Raw genomic sequence first — 21,650 nt, 5'->3', positions numbered from 1 at the left:
CTTCTTTTTACTCGTTGTACTTTATTGACTAATCTATGCAAGAAAGGGACAAGTCAGTAAAATGTCATCATAACATTAAATTGTATTCTTCATCTTTGCAATATTTTTGGCTCACTATGCAAAGAAGGGTTGTTTGAGGTATTGTGTGAATATTCCTTCGATTCAGAAGAAATTATTCATCTTTCTTTAGTGTGGTGGTAGACAAAAATAATATTAAAAAGATTGAAAGTCCCTATTAGGGAAAGTGCAAAATCGCAAAGCACTACTTTGTTGCATAAAAATAAGCTTTTATAGCCTTCAATTGGAAAAAAAAGTATGAATTAGGATAAAATGTCCTGTTGCTCAAAAGATGTTAATAAAACTAAGCTAGAGAAATAATAGTGATGAAACTTATGACTCATATAAACATCAAATATAATAACTATTAATCTTTATGTCACTTGCTTTTTTGGATCGGCCTCATAATTTTCATTTTCTGTGCATTCCAAGTTTCTTTCATGCTAGTTATTGTGAATAAAATTATTAACTGAAATTATTGATACTAGAACGGGAAAATAGGGTTAGTTTCTAAAAGGTGAATAACATTTACAATGTATAAAAGAGGAAGAATGATTGCAAGTTGGGAAAATGAGTAAACATAAAGTATGTTAAAGAGAATCCATATTGGATAGAATAACTTGGACAGTGCCCTAAGGTAAATTTAATTAGAATTATTTCTTAAAGGAGCTGTAGAAAAAGTTCCATGTACTGAGTAAACTGCAAATTTGTTTGTCTTGCTTACCAAATTTTTTATAGCCTGAATGGATAAGGCAGAATATTTTAAATAATAACTAAATTTTAGATCAGTTTAACAGATGATATGCTAAACTTATGATAAATTAGTTTGGAAATTGTCAAGGGAAATTCATACCATGTGCATACATAAACCAAATCAATAATTTTGACAGAATGCATGCTCCTCCATAATGATTCCACACTTAACCACACTTGACATGCTGGACCTAGAACACTATTTTAACTGATTTGAAAGAAATCATCTCAAAATTCATTTACAGGGTTCAACATTTTTCTGTAGTCTAGTCTGCTTTGTCTCAAGTTGAGTCTATAGGCTACTCTCATAAGCAAAAGAGTAGCAACAAAGTTAAATCATTTATTATTATTTGGCCTCAGGCAGTCAAAATCTGAGATCCAATTGTAAATTGGATCTTTATTGTAAGGATACCTGGTTAGTGTGAGGAAGTTTCTTCGGCTTTTCCTTCAAAATCTACTATCATCCAGCTAAAAAGTTTGAATTGTTCCAATACATTAGTATGCATATAGTATGCAGCATATCTCTTCAATATATCAGGCATAGAAAAAGCTCATCTTCAGGAAAAAGGAAGTCCTAATGGCAGTTTTCTGTGTTACTTGGATCACCATATAGCTGAATTTACTTAAGCCAAATAATTCTATACTTTATTTGACCTTTAGTCCATTGCATAGATCTGGTAAAAATATTCCTTTTCTAAAAAAAAGATTTTATTTATTTATTCATGAGAGACACACAGAGAGGGAGAGAGAGAGAGAGAAGAGACGTAGGCAGAGGGAGAAGCAGGCTCCTCGCAGGGAGCCTGATAGGGGACTTGATACCCATACCCAGGGATCACGCCCAAAGATAGACGCTCAACCGCTAAGCCACCCAGTTGTCCCTGGTAAAAATATTCCTGAATGTGGTTTCTCAAGAAAAGAACTCGAGCTTTGGAACTTAGAGAAAATATGTTTGAGATAAATTAAGATGATGTCCATATAATAGCTTTGTGTATTAATTATGTAATAAAAAACTACATCCCCAAAGGTCATAATTTGAACCTTTGATCTTGCATTTATAACAGTAATGGAAAAAAATACAACTTCAAAGTCTCCTTCTACAAGAAAAGAAAAAAACTCTTAAATAAATATGTAAAATATTTTAACATAGCAAGCTCTGTATTGTGTTGTTTTTTGTAGAAACTTTGAAGTTATTTCCTAGAGACTAATGCATATTCAAAGTAAAAGACCAGAGAAAGGTATCACTGGAAAAAGTTTTTCTAACCACATCTAATCAAATTTTTCTAGGCTGGTGTGAAATATAGTAATGAATCATGTTCACTTTCATCAGTCATGTTATATTATGTTATAGTCTTCTAAAATAAATGCATGCAATAAGATTGAGCATGACACAAGGGAAGAGAGCAGCCAGGAAATTTGAAAGCATTGCAACAAGAAATAGTCAGTCAAATTTTACCCCTTTGGGAAAACTGCTTATCTAGTTATACTTAACAAAAGTTTACTTTTTTTTCATATCATGGGGAAGAGTAAACGTATAATACAAAAAGAAAAGGCCAAGAATCAGAATTATTTAGTCTAAATATGACTATCTAGTTACTAAACATTTACAATCTCCTACTGTGTGTTATTTATTATGGTATTTATTATTTTAATTTGAACTAGACTCTTTACTATTTGTACCACAATTTGTTTTTTAAATAAAACAACAAATAAACAACCAGAATAAAACTCTTGTGGATGTGAGGGAAAATAAAATTTAAAAAGATGAGCCCCCCCCCATAAGCACTAAAATTATAAGCAATAACATAGTTTCAGAATATATTATTTTCCTTGATTTTTCATGAGATTTGCAGACACAGTGTTGATAAATATGTTCATCTATATACTTTTAATGTCAAGGTAATGTGAAATTAATTTATCATTGCTATTTGAGGCAACAAAACAAACTGCCACGCAAGATCATCATTTGCATGTCTGTTAAATAAGCTACTCATTTTTCTAATAGGCAATACCTTATTTTGTGGATTCATATGACCATTAATATATTTCAGTTATTTTTAATCTTCCAAATATCTTTGTATTGCATAATAGATGTCATGTGTTTCAATGGATTATATATATTAACTTTTTTGCATGGCCAAATGACAGAATTTGAAGCTAAAATATATGTGTGGTGGTAATTCATGATCCCTGTAAAATCATCATCCCTAATTGGACATTTAGGACACACAATTTTTAGCAAAGTCAAAGAAAAATAACAAATACGGTATTTTAGAGTTTATAAAGTGCACTTTAAAATAATACCTTTACTTCAACCTTCACACCCTTAATTCATAACTGCTTAAGATTTTGCCTCATTTCCTAGTGAATAAACAAATTGTAAACAGTAGACCTACCAGAATGAGAGCTTCCTAGACCAATGTTTTGTAAACTGCAAGTGGAAATATATTAGTGAGTCTTGTTACAAACTAAATGGGCTGCAACTAGAAATGTAAAAAAAAAAAAAAAAAAGAATAGAATAGAAAATATCAGCAAGCATTGCAAATAGTAAAAGGTAGTTACACTAAAATATTTTTTACTATGTGTATGTATGTTTATAGAGTCATTATGTAAAATGTATTTCCTACCATAGACCAAAATAAAAACAAGTTTGAAAGCTACTGGCCTAGGCTATGTAAAGCAGGTTCCATTATCCATAGACTCATGGGTAGGGAAATGTGACCTCAGCATGGGTGGGGGTGGGGGGGAATTTTTATGAATATCTGGTAGGCTTGTTCTTGTCCATTTTAAGAACAGTGGCAGAACAATAAGAGTGAACCTGAGGTTGATGTGTCCCAGAGGTATAAAGTCATCTCCAAACAGTCAACAGATAATGTCACACTTTGCATGCTCTTTCAGAGCTGCCTTCACTCACTCAAACCATTCATTCCTTCAGGGACAGTTGGGTGGCAATGGCAGCAACTCTGCCATTTACAACACAAATAGAATCTGGGATCCTTTGATGCTAGGAAGATGCCCTGGGTCACCTTAACTTATATCACAGCTAATTAAAACAAACAAACAATATTATCTAAAAAGCTGGTATATTTGGGATTGCATTGCTTCTCGTGGATTGAATAAATTTTCAATATTGTTACTAGCAGCAAATGTCTCCATCATTTCCCATGTGTGTACCTCATGACCTTACTTTTTAAAAAAATTTTGTTTTACTTATAAATCATAACACATCCTATGTGTCACCCATTTTAAACTGAACTGACAAATCCACCACTAATAATTGGTGAGCCATTTTATTTTTTTTGAATAACTTTAGATATTTTCTGTTTCTCATAGAACAAAATGTTCCCATAGATTGTAATGCAATAATTTGAATCAATGATGACTTCTGGTAGGCTAGAAGAATTGCCTTGAGATAGCACCATATGTTGCTTGGGAGAGACTAAAATGATCCAAATTTTACAAATAAATTAGATAAACTGATTTTCCTTTAAGCATAATTATTTTATAATTGTGTCTTGCTGACATTAAAATTTGACATTTTCTTTTTTCTTTACTTAGAAATGTGGCTATTTTTATTTTCTATGGACAACAAATCAGTGTACTTACTCCAAAACTGTTTATTGGTATCTAAACCATATGTGAATTAACTGACCGCCTTTTCACAGCTTAATTTTTTTTTCAGTACAGGGTTTGATTTCTACTGCAGGTTCATTTAGTATCGCATGATTGATTATTCTCTAGTTGTTCCATATGTGTTTAATAACTCCATTTTTCTTCCTTTTCATATAACCCTCTCAGCACCTGACCTGAAACTCTGACCCAATTCTTGGCCTACAGTAGATATTGTTGTTGCTTATAATAGTCTGTTTCCAATTCACATATACTCAGTAATAGATTACATGGGAAATTATCAATTTATTTCCCTATGGGAAAGATAACAGGAAAGGACAAGTAACCAAACATTATGATGGTTTGTTCATCTGCTTTAGAGAGATTGAGAGAGATAATGTTTTGTAATAGAAAGAATCCTTGCCAGAAGATCTGGCTTGATTCCTCATGTGTGCTTTTGAGAAAGTACCCTGGACTCTGTGTTGCATACTTATCCTCTCCTATCCTTCAGAGTCATTGTAAAGTCAAAATGAAATAAAATAAATGAAGGTACTGAATTGACTGTAATATTCTATAAAGATCACTGGTTATCATTGCCTTACTTTCTATATGTATGTATTTATTTATTAAAATGTTCACCTTCCCCAGTTTCTTCACTATTCTTCTCTCTTCCTCTAAAGCAATGGAGGTGACAAGATGATGTGAAGATACAGCTAACTTATTACCAACCAGGAAGGATTTAGCCATGGTATATTCTCTCTTAACTAGCTTTGTTATTGTTCATGATACTGGCTGCTGGAGGTCAGATTAAACTAGAAATAGGTTAAGAATGAAAAAAAGCCTGAATATGTTTACATGCATTGCACATTACTGATTATCAAGTTGACCATACTTACTTTAGGAGGTCCTCAAATGCACCAAGATCTCACTATATTTTAAGAATGCATACTGTTCCTTTTGTCTCTTTTTCATCTCTCCCCTATGCCATCCTACTGCCATTAGCCAGCAAATCTCTACTCATCCTTCATTTATCCACTTAAAAACACTTTCTACATAAAACTTTTAATGACAACCTAAGTATTTATCAGGGGCCTCTTTAATGTTTTTGCATACTATCCTGTGTCACAATTTTCTTTTTTTCAATAATAATAAATTTATTTTTATTAGTGTTCAATTTGCCAACATACAGAATAACACCCAGTGCTCATCCCATCAAGTGCCCCCCTCAGTGACCGTCACCCATTCACCCCCACCCCCCACCCTCCTCCCCTTCCACCACCCCTAGTTTGTTTCCCAGAGTTAGGAATCTTCATGTTCTGTCTCCCTTTCTGATATTTCCTACCCATTTCTTCTCCCTTCCCTTCACAATTTTCTGTGTTCCTATCTTACTCATGATACTGTAAACTCCTTAAGAGAAGGCACACTATCTTACATACATTCATATGACAAATATGTATCAAATGCCTCATTCATGTACACCAATCCATGCCACACTGCCTCATGGTATTATATGTACAGCAAATAAATGAAAGCCAAAACCAATATTATAGTTTCATGGAAATAAAAACAAAGTGTTAAAACTCATTTGACCAAAAATTGTCACTATATTAGTAACAGCTTCAAGATATAAAGAAAATATAATTACCATCCATTACTGAGACCAATTCATAGTAACTTCATAAGCCTTAATGCTATGAATTAAAGATATATAAGTAATATGTTATAAAATTCCTCTCCTAATCACACAATTTCCATTCACATCTCTTCTGCACTAGTAATAATTTAAGGACTCACTGCCATTTCTGGATATATCTTATATAAACCTGCACGTATTTGTAGAAACATTTTGATAAAGTCTCATAGTAATGAATAATTAAAGTTTTGGGATTGCTATTCTTGTCAACAAATGGTTGGATAAACACTTTTATAGTTGCATAAGAGTTGAGATGGGCAGCCCGGGTAGCTCAGCGGTTTAGCGCCACCTTCCGCCCAGGGTCTGATCCTGGAGACCCAGGATAGAGTCCATGTCGGGCTCCCTGCATGGAGCCTGCTTCTCCCTCTGCCTGTGTCTCTGTCCCTCTCTCTCTCTGTCTGTCTCATGATTAAATAAATAAAATCTTTTTAAAAATAGTTGAGAAACTTATAATGAAATAAAAGATGACAGAAGCCATATAGCTATATATATCAAAGCTATGTTCCATATCAAACTTACAAAATTTATCAACAGGTGAGATAAGGCATTAGTCTAATAATAGTTAAATACATTTTAAAGCGCCCTTCAAAGAACTTAAAATGAAAATATTAACTAGTATAAACTCTGTTAGAATGCATTTTCTTTTATTTATTTTCTTATAGTCCTTGTATTCTATACTATTGACTTTGAAAAATGATTCCTTTACAACCAAAATGAAATAAGGACTCAATCCTATAGTTCTAATTGACTCATTTAGTTTCTCACAATATTAGAAAGAAGAGTCAAGGAATAATTGTGTTGATGGATTTTAACTGAGACATATATTCCAAAATAAAACTCAAGTGCTAGCTTTTAAACCAAAGTGTCTAAAGGTTAGAAGAGGCTAGATAGTTATGGGATGATTAAATACTTTTAAAAGTGAGAAATAAAGTAATTTAACAGAAACCCAGAAATATTTAGGGGTATGTATCTTTCTTGTTATTTTCTTGTCATCCTGAGTCAAGAAATCTCAAGGCTTACCAAGGGAACATTATCACATAGTCAATATGATGCTATAAACTGTGAAACACTGTCAAATGAGGCATGGATAGTATTATCCATCAGATGCAATTCTGCCACATAAGAACATTGTTGGCCAGCAAATCTTTCCAAACTAACTAGCATATAACATTAAAAGGAAACCAAAATACAAATGGATCCATATTTCCCATACTTGGAAACACCAGACATATTTCATCCTTTAAGCATTACTAAATCAAATTTGCAGATCTAACAAGAGACAAAACCATAGTAGTTTGGATGAAATTCAGAGGGAAAGGGAAGTATTTCTTAGTAAAGTATACAAAAAACGGCTTAACGATTACCCACTCATATAAATGCATATATAGTCTATGCCAAGTATTAGCATTATTTTCTATGAAATATGAAGTGCTTATTTCAGTTGTAAAATAAAACTGAAAAAAAACAAATCTCATTTTTTAAAAGATTTTATTTATTCATGAGAGACACAAAGAGAGAGGCAGAGACACAGGCAGAGGGAGAAGCAGACTCCCAGCAGGGAGCCTGATGTGGAACTTTATCCAGGGACCCCAGGATCATGACATGAGCTGAAGACAGACACGCAACCACTGAGCCACCCAGGCATCCGCAAAAACTCATTTTATACTGCCTATGGCTATTTAGTGACCTCATTTTAATCCTGGCAAAAAAGAGGGGATGGACAAAGAAGTAAAAACGAGAATGCTACTTTTAATGGTTATTTGCAGGATGTAATCATTTGAAAAAATAAAAGTCCAGATTTTGGTTTGGTTGTATAAGCATGGTCTGTTCTCAGAGTCAGTTATGCAACTCAGAATGTCTGCCTTGAATTAAAAAAAAAAAACATGGAATAAATAAATGTCATTTATCATAGAATGATAAATTGTAAGAATGAAAAGACATCTATATAGTCCAAATCTCTCAGTATATATATGAGAAAAATAAATCTCAGGGAGGAAAAGTAAGTGTCCAAGATTATCCAACTAGTTATCAGCAGAGCCAGGTTTAGAGTTCAGGTTTTCTGTTTGCTAATCCAGGCCGTTTTCCCCTCCATATCATGACACTATTTCTCTACTAGTATTCACCAATACTCATTGCCCTAGACATTGGGGTAATAATTTTCCTGGCTTCTTGCTCTAGTCCTCAAAGCTAGGACAATGTAAATCTGATTTTCAGGCTCAGCCATGAATCAGATTCTACTAACTAGTATAGTCCATTTATGCATAATATAACACACATAGAACATTTAATGTATAGCTAAGTGACCAACAAGTCAGACTTGTCACCCAACCTTATACCTTAGTTTTAACTGACCTTTTCCTCTATTCCTTTAGCCAACACTCTGCCTTCTATGAGTTTAATCTTGTCTTTTTTCCATGCCTAAGTCACTAACTTAGAGTCTAGCCAAGGTATGCCTTACTCTATTATTTACTTCAGTCTCTAGGCTCAATCTCAATCAATCTAAACCCCATTTGAGTTGCACAACTAGACTGCCTGGAATCATCTTTATGTATTAAGTTATCTTTACATAATTTTGTTTTTGTATCAGGTATTACCCACATATCTTTGCAGCCTCCCACCAGTCCTCCTTTATGGCAATTGTCCATTATGCTAGCATTCCCTGCATTTTCAGCTGCTAGATCTGCCTTGACCTGTCACATAAATGCCAGTTAATCTATCAGAAGTTTAGGTTTTAGGGAAGTCTAGCCACTAGCCAGCCGCTAGTCATCCAGAAACCATATATTTAAAAGAAAATTTCCTTGGACTTTTAGCACTTTCTATGGGATTGTGAGAAATAGTAAACAGGAAGAAGAATACTGTTATTTGGATCAGAGATACTTGATATTAAAATTGTGTATATTTCTTATTAATAGTCTATAATAATGTGTCTTAATCATCTCTTTGAAGTACTCAATATTATATTCACAATAGAGATAGTCATGGCAATTAATCATTAAAGAGCACCTGTGTGGCTCAGTCTGTTAAGTGTCTGTCTTTGGCTCAATTCATGATCTCAGTGACCCTGGAATCCACCCCTCCCTCATCGGTCTCTCCGCTTAGTGGGGAGTCTGCTGTTCCCTCTCCCTCTGCTCTTCCTCCTCCTGCTCATGCTCTCTCTCTTGCTCTCTAATTCATGAATAAAATATTTTTTAAAAAGTAAAATTAATAATTAAATTAAGGCCAGTGTTGGTGTTCTAGTGGGCCCAGTAAAAGCACCCCATTCTTCCTCTGCAATTGGAATCAGTTGAGAGATACATTCAGGAGTGAGGACAATCAAAATCAAGAGGATCTGACAATTAAAACTGCTTGCTATCATTCCCCCAAATCATTTAGACTTGTCCACCCAGTCACAGACAGTTCTGAATAACTTTCATCCATCCACCTCTGAGAGCCATTCTCTCTAGGTTTATCATATGACCTAACAAGAAGAGACCACATTTTTTTCTGAAGGCAGTCCAAACTAGAGAAAATATAGAAGAAAAAGCTGAATAAAACACCAATTCTCCTACAAAAAGAATATGGAATTTGTGTCACCCGATAAAAAATATATATTGCCATCACTCTGAAAGGTAATGTTTGTTCGCCGGGACACTTGAACCCGGTGTTTATAGCAGCAATGTGCACAATAGCCAAACTTGGAAGGAGCCTCGGTGTCCATCGAAAGATGAATGGATAAAGAAGATGTGGTCTCTGTATACAATGGAATATTACTCAGCCATTAGAAACGACAAATACCTACCATTTGCTTCGATGTGGATCGAGCTGGAGGGTATTATGCTGAGTGAAATAAGTCAGTCAGAGAAGGACAAACATTATATGTTCTCATTCATTTGCGGAATATAAATAATAGTGAAAGGGAATATAAGGGAAGGGAGAAGAAATGTGTAGGAAATATCAGAAAGGGAGACAGAACATGAGAGACTCCTAACTCTGGGAAACGAACAAACTAGAAAGGGAGGTGGGCGGGGGGTGGAGGTGACTGGGTGACAAGCACTTAGGGGGCCACTTTATGGAATGAGCACTGGGTGTTATTCTATATGTTGGCAAATTGAACACCAATAACAAATAAATAAAAAAATAAAAAAAATAAAAAAAATAAAAAAAATAGAAAATAAAAAAATGCAACTTACATTATGCAAAAGAGACATACCTTTTGTAAAAAAATAAAAGGTAATGTTTGTTAATGTGAGTAAAACAGTTTTATTAGAAAGAGTTAGGGCATGATGACATGACACCATAGGAAGCAATTTAATGTATAGAGACATGCTGACCTAGGTTCTTATCCTGGTTTTACCACTTACCAGAGCACTTAATCTCTCTAAATTTATATTTCTACATCTGTGAAATGAGGAAATGTGTGTCTACTTTATCTAGTGGATGTGTAAATAAAATTAACTATTTGATTTGTTATCTTTAAAGTACCCACACAGAAGAGGGGATTATTACTTCTACAGGAAGCATGGGGAACTCCAAGGCAGAATAAATCTCCAAGAAGGAAAGAGGCATGATCGTATTTTCTAAATAACTATCAATATATTTGGATAACTGAGCCACATATTATTTGTTTTAGGGCTAAAATATATTCAGACTTCCTTTTTTACAAACTTTCCTTTCTATCCCTCTGAAATCATTAATCAAGCCATTGATTGATGTTTGAAATAGTGCAGGTACTACTCTTACATATTCATTATTAATCAAATTATTTATTCAACCCAATAGATTCTACATGCACAACACAAATCTCCAGCATCCCCTCATGTTATCCAGAATCTGAAATTTATCATAGTAGTAACCAAAAACATTTTATTAGGGTTATATGAAATGCACGTTCTCCAAATCTCCAAATTAAGAATTTCAAGACAGTGTGGTACTGGCACAAAAACAGACACATAGATCAATGGAACAGAATAGAGAACCTAGAGGTGGACCTTCAACTTTATGGTCAACTAATATTCAGTAAAGGAGGAAAAACTATCCACTGAAAGACAGTCTCTTCAATAAATGGTGCTGGGAAAATTAGACGTCCACATGAAGAAGAATGAAACTAGAACACTCTCTTGCATCATACACAAAGATAAACTCAAAATGGATGAAAGATCTAAATGGGAGACAAGATTCATCAAAATCCTAGAGGAGAACACAGGAAACACCCTTTTTGAACTTGGCCACAGTAACTTCTTGCAAGATACATCCGCGAAGGCAAGAGAAACAAAAGCAAAAATGAACTATTGGGACTTCATCAAGATAAGAAGCTTTTGTACAGCAAAGGATACAGTCAACAAAACTAAAAGACAACCTACAGAATGGGAGAAGATATTCGCAAATGACGTATCAGATAAAGGGCTAGTATCCAAGATCTATAAAGAACTTATTAAACTCAAGAGCAAAGAAACAAACAATCCAATCATGAAATGAGCAAAAGACATGAACAGAAATCTCACAGAGGAAGACATGGACATGGCCAACATGCACATGAGAAAATGCTCTGCATCACTTGCCATCAGGGAAATACAAATCAAAACCACAATGAGGTACCACCTCACATCAGTGAGAATGGGGAAAATTAACAAGGCAGGATACAACAAATGTTGGAGAGGATGCGGAGAAAAGGGAACCCTCTTACATTGTTGGTGGGAATGAAATGGTGCAGCCACTCTGGAAAACTGTGTTGAGGTTCCTCAAAGAGTTAAAAATAGACCTGTCCTACGACCCAGCATCGGTTTTGCACTGCTGGGGATTTACCCCAAAGATGCAGATGCAATGAAACGCCGGAACGGGGATCCCTGGGTGGCGCAGTGGTTTGGCGCCTGCCTTTGGCCCAGGGCGCGATCCTGGAGACCCGGGATCGAATCCCGCGTCAGGCTCCCGGTGCATGGAGCCTGCTTCTCCCTCTGCCTGTGTCTCTGCCTCTCTCTCTCTCTCTCTCTCCCTCTGTGACTATCATAAATAAAAAAAAAAAAGAAAGAAAGAAACGCCGGAATGCCTGCAACCCAATGTTTATAGCAGCAATGTCCACAATAGCCAACTGTGGAAGGAGCCTCGGTGTCCATCGAAAGTTGAATGGATAAAGAAGATGTGGTCTATGCATACAATGGAATATTACTCAGCCATTAGAAATGACAAATACCCACCATTTGCTTCGACGTGGATGGAACTGGAGGGTATTATGCTGAGTGAAGTAAGTCAATCGGAGAAGGACAAACATTATATGGTCTCATTCATTTCGGGAATATAAATAATAGTGAAAGGGAATAGAAGGGAAGGGAGAAGAAATGGGTAGGAAATATCAGAAAGGGAGACAGAACATGAGGATTCCTCACTCTAGGAAAGGAACTAGGGGTGGTGGAAGGGCAGGAGGGTGGGGGGTGGGGGTGAATGGGTAACGGGCATTGAGGGAGGGGACTTGATGGGATGAGCACTGGGTGTTATTCTGTATGTTGGCAAATTGATCACCAATAAAAAATAAATTTATTATTAAAGAAAAGAATTTCAATAACCTAGCTTCTTCACTGTTACTTCCTTTTTAAAAAAGATTTATTTCTTTATTTGAGGGACAAGAGAGAGAGTGTGTGTGGAGGGGTGGAGGAGCGAGGGAGAGAGAGAGAGAAACTTAAGGAGACTCTGTGCTGAGTGTAGCCAACATGGGGCTTAATCTCAAGACCCTAAGATCAAGACTTGTCTGAAACCAAGAGTCTAATTAATGCTTAACTGACTGTGCCATGAGGCACTCCACCAGTGTTACTTCTTGAAAAATACTGGTTCTGCTGCCTTATTTTTATGTAATCTTCAACAATTTTTTAAATAAAATTTTGTTAGGTCTTTAAAATTTATGTTACATTTTACTATGCAGATTCAGGCTTTTAAAAATCATTCTCCTGGAGAGATATAGGGAAAAAAATCTTCAAGATGATGTAGTTTAATGCCCTCTAGTTTTCCAAACAAGAAAACTAGAGACTTTGAGAGAAGTAGTTAGCTCAAGAATCTGGTATACTAATGCCTGTGTTCTTTCATTGCTTCACAATGTGTTAAGTATTATTGTTTGAGACTTTCAAAAATGGTATTTGTGATGAAGAATTAGCAGAAATACCAATATGCTGATCTTGCCAAAACAAAGTATTTCGAATTCTATCAGACCAAATTCTAATTCCTGAGTTCAATTTGGTAAAGTGTACATTAAAAAGCACATGGTAAGATGCCTTTTATAAGGGGCTTGATAAAGCTTTTTGAGGACAATATTTATCCACCTTTGCTGTACTTGTATCTCTACCACATGGGACCCCAAACCATCCAGGCATATTGTAAATGCATGGGGACGATCATCATATTTTTGTATTTTTAATGGGCATTAATATGTGTCATACTGCTTTTTAAGAAACACCTTCAATTTGATATTTTACTGCAAGTGGATCTACAGCATTTTCCTCAGCAATGAAAGAGAACATGCACTAGATTATTACATCATATTTGAAAATGAGAAAAAAGTAGAGGAATTGACTTTTCAAATAACAGATCTCAAAAAATAGCCTCTAATCTGCTTATATAGTGCTTAAAATATATCACCTGCTTCTCTTTTGTATTAATCGGCATCTATTGAAACCAGTTTGATTTTGAGCCCACTATTGAAAGTCATGTGGAGATGAAAATAAAATAACAAACATACCCTTTATGCTTAGAAATTATGCTTTTGTAAACCTAAATTGCATGTCTGGAGGAGGGAAGAAATGCACTGTAGAACTTTTTAAGTGAGTTAAGTCTGTTATAATTTATCATTATTTTCTTTGGCCTAAATTCTATCCCTTCAAATTATAGTCTGAAAAATTGCCAGTGATCCCCTAAACACCCAGAACATTTTATTTTATATTGTTATTATTATTAAATATTTCAAACATAAAAATGATAGAGTATAATAAAATGAACCCCTGGGTATCCAATACACAAAATTAAGAATATCAATCTCACAGGGTCAGATTAAATAATTTAGTAGATATAAAGTGCTTAGAACAATCCCTCAGTAATATTAAATTCTGAATAAATATTAATATTATAATATCATCTTAATTTGATGTATTTTTTTATATCTTTAAGAAGTAAATCAGAAAAAGTAGCCATCTTGAACTATTGATGGGAATACAAACAAGTACACAGCTGTGGAAAACAGTATGGCGTTTCCTCAATAAAGTTAAACATAGAACCATCCTATGAACCAGTAATTGCACTACTGGGAATTTATCCCCAAACTACAAAAACACTAATTAAAGAGATAAATGTACCCCTATGTTTATTGCGGCATTATTTATAATAGCCAAACTATGGAAGCAGTTCATCTATCTATCTATCTATCTATTCACTCAAAGAGAGAACAGAATATTACTCAACCATTAAAAAAGAATGAAATCTTGCTGTTTGCAACATGGATGGATCTAGTGACTGTAATGCTAAGCAAAATAAGTCAATCAGGAAAAGACAGATACCATATGATCTTACTCATATGTGGAACTTGAGAAATAAAACAAATGAGTTAAGATATATAAAAGAGAGGTAGAGGCAGACTAAGAGACTCTTTACAGAGAACAAATTAATAGTTACCAAAAGGGAAGTGGGCAGTGGAATGGGTTTAATAGGATATAGGGATTAAGGAGTACACTTATCATGATAAAAAAAATTAAAAGTAAAAATAAATTGCATTACATTTGTTGCCACTATAAACATCCTTAATCCACATTTTATAAATACCACATATATACTTTGCATTTCCATGAATAAAATAAAATATTTTGAAATTTAAAGCTTACGTAAATGGCACAACACTGCAAAATAATTTTGTATTTCAAAAACTAATCATCATAGGGCACCTGTGTAGCGCAGTAGATTACACATATGACTCATGGATTGAGCTCAGTTCTGGATGTCATGGCTAATGAGATTGAGCCCCATGTCATCTGGATCTCTCCCCAACTCATCAGGAGTTGGCTTGGATATTCTCTCTGTCGCTTCTCCCACTTGCATATGCAATCTCTCTAATAAATAAATAAATAAATAAATAAATAAATAAATAAATAAATCTTAAAATTTGTCATCATAGTTCTGCATTTACACGGGTTAAGATGGAAAGATGTAGAGATAGTAGTCTTATGAACTGTACTGTATAGTGTTCCATCTTATGCATTGATTTGCTATTGGTTAATGCTGTTAATATTATTGTGGTGTATCTTCATATTTTGTCAGTCTATCTTCATTAACATATAGTTTGTATTTCTACCAGTCTTTTAATGGCACAATATAAATAATATATTATTTAATAAATTTAAGTCATTTTTGTATATTTTAATTGGAGTTCGATGTGCCAACATATAGCATAACACTCAGTGCTCATCCCATCAAGTGCCCCCCTCAGTGCCCATCACTCAGTCACCACAACCCCCCTCCCACCTCCCTTTCCAAAACCCCTTGTTCCTTTCCTAGAGTTAGGTGTCTCTCATGTTCTGTCTCCCTCTCTGATATTTCCCACTCATTTTTCTCTCCTTTCCCCTTTATTCCCTTTCACTATTTTTAATATTCCCCAAATGAATGAGACCATATAATGTTTGTCCTTCTCCTATTGACTTATTTCACTCAGCATAATACCCTCCAGTTCCATCCACATCGAAGCAAATAGTGGGTATTTGTCATTTCTAATGGCTGAGTAATATTCCATTGTATACACAGATCACATCTTTATCCCTTCATCTTTTGATGGACACCAGGGCTCCTTCCAAGTTTGGCTATTGTGGAAATTGCTACTATAAACATTGGGTTTCAGGTGTTCCGGCATTTCATTGCATCTGTATCTTTGGGGTAATTCCCCAGCAGTGCAATTGCTGGGTCGTAGGGTAGATCTATTTTTAACTCCTTGAGGAAACTCCACACAGATTTCCAGGGTGACTGTATCAGTTCACATTCCCACGAACAGGGCAAGAGGGTTCCCCTTTTTCCACATCCCCTCCAACATTTGATGTTTCCTGTCTTGTTAATTTTCCCCATTCTCACTGGTATGAGGTGGTACCTCATTGTGGTTTTGATTTTTATTTTCCTGATGGCAAGTGATGCGAGGCATTTTCTCATGTGCTTGTTGGCCATGTCTACGTCTTTCTATATGAAATTTGTTTCATGTCTTTTGCCCATTTCATAATTGGATTGTTTCTTTCTTTGCTGTTGAGCTTAATAAGTTCTTTATAGATCTTGGATGCTAGCCCTTTCTCTGATATGTCATTTGCAAATATCTTCTCCCATTCTGTAGGTTGTCTTTGAGTTTTGTTGACAGTTTCTTTTGCTGTGCAGAAGCCTTTTATCATGATAGAATCCCAATAGTTCATTTTTGCTTTTGTTTCCCTTGCCTTCATAGATGTATCTTGCAAGAAGTTGCTTTAGCCAAGTTCAAAATGGTGTGGCCTGTGTTCTCCTCTAGGATTTTGATGGATCCTTGCCTCAAATTATGACCTTTCATACATTTTGAGTTTAACTTTGTGTATGGTATAAGAGAATGGTCTAGTTTAATTCTTCTGCACGAGGCTTTCCAATTTTCTCAGAGCCACTTATTGAAGAGACTGTCCTTCTTCCAGTGGATAGTCTTTCCTGCTTTGTCGAATATTAGTTCACTATAGAGTTGAGAGCCAATCTCTGGGTTCTCTATTCTGTTCCATTGATGTATGTGTTTATTTTTGTGCCAGTACCACATTCTCTTGATGATCAGAGCTTAGTAGTACAACTTGAAATCTCGCATTCTGGTGCCCCCGGCTCTAGTTTTCTTTTTCAAAATTCCCCTGGCTATTCAGGGTCTTTTCTGATTCACACAAATCTTAAGATGATTTGTTCCAACTCTATGAAGAAAGTCCATGGTATTTTGATAGGGATTGCATTAAATGTGTAAATTGCCCTGGGTAACATTGACATTTTCACAATATTAATTCTGCCAATCCATGAGCATGGAATATCTTTCCATCTCTTTGTGTCTTCCTAAATTACTTTCAGAAGTGTTCTGTAGTTTTTAGGGTATAGATCCTTTACCTCTTTGGTTAGGTTTATTCCTAGGTATCTTATGCTTTTCGGTGAGATTGTAAATGGGATTCACTCCTTAATTTCTCTTTCTTCAGTCTTCTTGCTAGTGTGTAGAAATTCCACTGACTTCTGGGCATTGATTTTGTATCCTGACACACTACCAAATTGCTGTATGAGTTTTAGCAATCTTGGGGTGGAGTCTTTTGGGTTTTGTAAGTAGAGTATCATGTCATCTGTGAAGAGGGAGAGTTTGACTTCCTCTGTGTCAATTTGAATGCCTTTTATTTCCTTTTGTTGCCTGATTGCTGAGGCTAGGACTTCTATTAGTATTTTGGATAGCAGTGGTGTAGGTGGACATCCCTGTAGTGTTCCTGATTTTAGGGGAAAGACTCCCAGTGTTTCCCCATTGAGAATGATACTTGCTGTGTGATTTTTGTAAATGGTTTTTAAGATGCTGAGGAATGTTCCCTCTATCCCTACACTCTGAAGAGTTTTGATCAGGAAAGGATGCTCTATCTTGTCAAATGCTTTCTCTGCATCTTTGAGAGGATCATATGGTTCTTGTTTTTTTTTTTTTTTCTTGTTGATATGATTTATCATGTTGATTGCTTCATTAGTGTTAAACCAGCCTTGCATCCTGGGGATAAATTCCACTTGATCATGGTGAATAATCGTATTAATGTATTGGTGAATAATCTTATTAATGTATTGTTGTTGGATCCTATTGGCTAGTATCTTGTTGAGAATTTTTGCATCTGTGTTTTTCAGGGATATTGGTCTATAATTCTCCTTTTTGGTGGGGCCTTTGTCTGGTTTTGGAATTAAGGTGATGCTGGCCTCATAGAATGCGTTTGGAAGAATTCCATCTCTTTCTATGTTTCCGAAGAGCTTTAGTAGAATAGGTATTGCTTCTTCTTGAAACGTTTAATAGAATTCCCCTGGAAAGCCATCTGGCCCTGGACTTTTTTGTCTTGGGATGTTTTTGATGACTGCTTCAATTTAATCCCTGGTTATTGGTCTTTTCAGGTTTTCTATTTCTTCCTGTTCCAGTTTTGGTAGTTTGTGGATCTCCAGAAATGCATACATTTCTTCTAGTATGCTTATTGACATATAGCTGTGCATAATATGTTTTTAAAATCACTGTATTTCCTTGGTTTTGGTGGTGATATCTCCTTTTCCATTCATGATTTTATTAATTTGAGTCTTATCTCTTTTGTTTTTAATAAGGCTGCTAATGGTTTATCTAACTTATTAATTCTTTGAAAGAACAGACTCCAGGTTTTGTTGATCTGTTCTAGAGTTCTTTTGGCCTCTATTTCTCTTAGTTATGCTCGAATCTTTATTAACTGTCTTCTTCTGCTTGGTGTAGGTTTACTTACTCTTCTTCCTCCAGTTCCCTTAGGTGTGAGATTAGCTTGTGTATTTGAGTTTTTTCCAATTTTTTGAGGGATGCTTGTATTGCAATTGTATTTCTTTCTTAGGACTGCTTTGCTGTATCCCAAATGTTTTGAATTGTGTCTTCATTCTCATTAGTTTCCATGAAATCTTTTGAATTTTTATTTAATTACCTGTTGACCCTTCCATCTTTTAGCAGGATGCTCTTTAATCTCCATGTGTTTGAGTCTCTTCCAAATTTCTTCTTGTGATTGAGTTCAATTTTTAAAGCCTTATGGTTTGAAAATATACAGGGGACAATCCCAATCTTTTGGTATTGGTTGAGACCTGATTTGTGACCCAGTATGTGGTGTATTCTGGAGAAAGTTCCATGTGAACTTGAGAATAATATGTATTCAGTTGCATTTGGATATAAAGTTCTGTAAATATCTGTGAAATCCATCTGGCCCACTGTATCATTTAAAGCTCTTGTTTCCTTGGAGCCTTGTGCCTAGAATATCTTTCATTTGCAGAAAGTACCATGTTGAAGTCTCCCAGTATTAATGTATTATTATCTAATATGTCTTTACTTTGGTGATTAATTGATTGATATGCTTGGCAGGTCCCACATTAGGGGCATAAATATTCTTTTTTGTAGGTCCTCTTGTTGGATAGATACTTTAAGTATGATATAATGTCCCTCTTCATCTCTTACTACAGTCTTTGGGATACACTCTAATTTATCTGATATGAGGATTGCCGCTCCTGCTTTCTTTTGAGGACCATTTGAATGGTAAACCATTATTCAACCTTTCCTTTTCAGGCTGTATGTATCCTTAGGTCTAAAATGAGTCTCTTGTAGAAATAAAATAGATGGGTATTGCTTTTTTATCCAGTCAGTAACCCTGCGTCTTTTGATAGGATCATTAAGCCCATTCACTTTCAGAGTTACTATTGAAAGACATGAATTTAGTGTCATCATAATACATATTCAGTCCCTGTTTTTGTGGATTATTTCTTTGGGCTTCCTCTTTCTTTTACAAAGTCCCCCTTAATATGTCTTGCAGAGCTAGTTTGGTGATCACATATTCTTTCAGTTTCTGCCTATCTTGGAAGCTCTTTATCTCTCCTATTCTGAATGAGATCCTTGGTGGATCAAGTATTCTTGGCTGCATGTTATTCTCATTTAGTCATTGAATATATCATGCCAGCCCTTTCTGGCCTGCCAGGTCTCTGTGGAGAGGTCTGTTGTTAATGTAATAGTTATACACATATAAGTTAGTGATCCCTTGTCTCTTGCTGCTTTAAGGATTTTCTATCTTTGGAATTTGCAAGTTTCACTATTAAATGTCGAGGTGTTGAATGGTTTTTATTGATTTTAGGGGGGAATCTATCTCCTGGGTCTGAATGGCTGTTTCCTTCCCCCAAATAGGGAAATTCTCAGCTATGATTTGTTCAAATATGCTTTCTCATCCTCTGTCCCTCTTGGTGCCCTTGGAACCCCAATTACACATAGATTTTTCCTTCTGAGGCTGTCATTTATTTCTCTTAACCTTTCCGCATGGTCTTTTAATTGTTTTTCTCTTGTTTCCTCAGCTTTCTTCTTTGCCACCAACTTGTCTTCTATTTCACTCACTCGTTCTTCTACCTCACTAACCCTCATCGTTAGGACCTCCAGTTTGCATTGCATCTCATTTAATTGATTTTTAATTTTGGCCCAATTATATATAAATTCTGCAGTCATGAAGTCTCTTGAATCCTTTATGCTTTTTTCCAGAGCCACCAATAGCTTTTTAACTGTGCTTCTGAATTGGCTTTCTGACATCGAAGTGTAATCCAAATTCTGTAACTCTGTGGCAGAGAATACTGTTTCTGATTCTTTCTTTTGTGGTGAGTTCTTCTTTCTAGTCATTTTGCTCAGTGCAGAGTGGGTAAAAAGGAGCTGTACTTGTTAGAATTGCAAACACCTCTCTGCAGCATTCTAACTGCTCTCTCTTTAAATCTCAGGTTGAATTCATAGGTTTTCAGGATGATTTGAAAGTTTCTAGGTAAATTGGTGGGGATTGGTGACTTGGGGACCCTACTCCTCTGCCATATTTCCCCACCCCCAATAATTTCATTAGTCATGATTATTACATAATTGGAGTCATTTCTACTAAATCCTTTCTTGTCATCATTGAATTGATCAGATTTTATCACATATTTCATATATTTCCCCTTCCCCTAGTTGTTTGGAATTTATATTTATAGTATTTTAGTAGTTTCCTTTACATTTTAACAATTGTACTTAACCTAAATTATAATTAGTGTCTATATCCTCTTTCCTACAAAGATTTTAGAATACTTTCATTCAAATATTTAGCACTTCTATACTATTGCTATCTAGCATTTTAGGTGCCCATTTTTAAAAAATTCTCCAGTACTCATTATTACCTAAATTGATTATTACTTTTCATTTAGAGTGACCCATTACTTGTTCAAATTTACCAATACAATTTACCTATTTCCTTCTTCACCATTGTCCCTGTATCCCAACCCTTCATTTCTTTCATACTGATGTATACTCTGTAGTAGTAAGCCCTGAAATCTTGTAGGTATGAAAATTTATTTCAGTCTTATTCTTAAATGGTACTTTAAATTAGTTGATAATTTACGTCCATAGTTATGTTCTGTCAGAACTTTGAAGACATTGTTTCATTTACTTCTGACATTTATTGTTGCTAATGATAAGTCTTATGTAAGTGTGATTATAATTCAATTGTAGATAATTAATCTTTTCTCTCTGGTAGGAATTAAGATTTTTCCCTTTGTCTTTGATACTTTTTGTTTTTACCACTTGATGAGTCTAAATGTAGTCTTGTAACTTTGCATTTTCTTCTGTACCTAGTATATTCCTTAAGACTAAGAAGTTTTGTCTTTCCTCAATTCTGGAAAATCTCCAACCAATTATTTTTGGAAAGTTTTCTCTTTCTCATCTTTATTTGTTTGTTCGCTTTGCAGAGTCTTATTTATTTGTGTCTTTATCAATTAGAAAATTTTCCTCTTCGTGTCTTCCCAGGAGGGGAGTACAGAATCCAGATATCTAAGGAATACA

This window comes from Vulpes vulpes, chromosome X (genome assembly GCF_048418805.1).
Source record: "Vulpes vulpes isolate BD-2025 chromosome X, VulVul3, whole genome shotgun sequence".
NCBI lineage: Eukaryota > Metazoa > Chordata > Mammalia > Carnivora > Canidae > Vulpes > Vulpes vulpes.
This window is presented reverse-complemented; position numbering follows the sequence as displayed.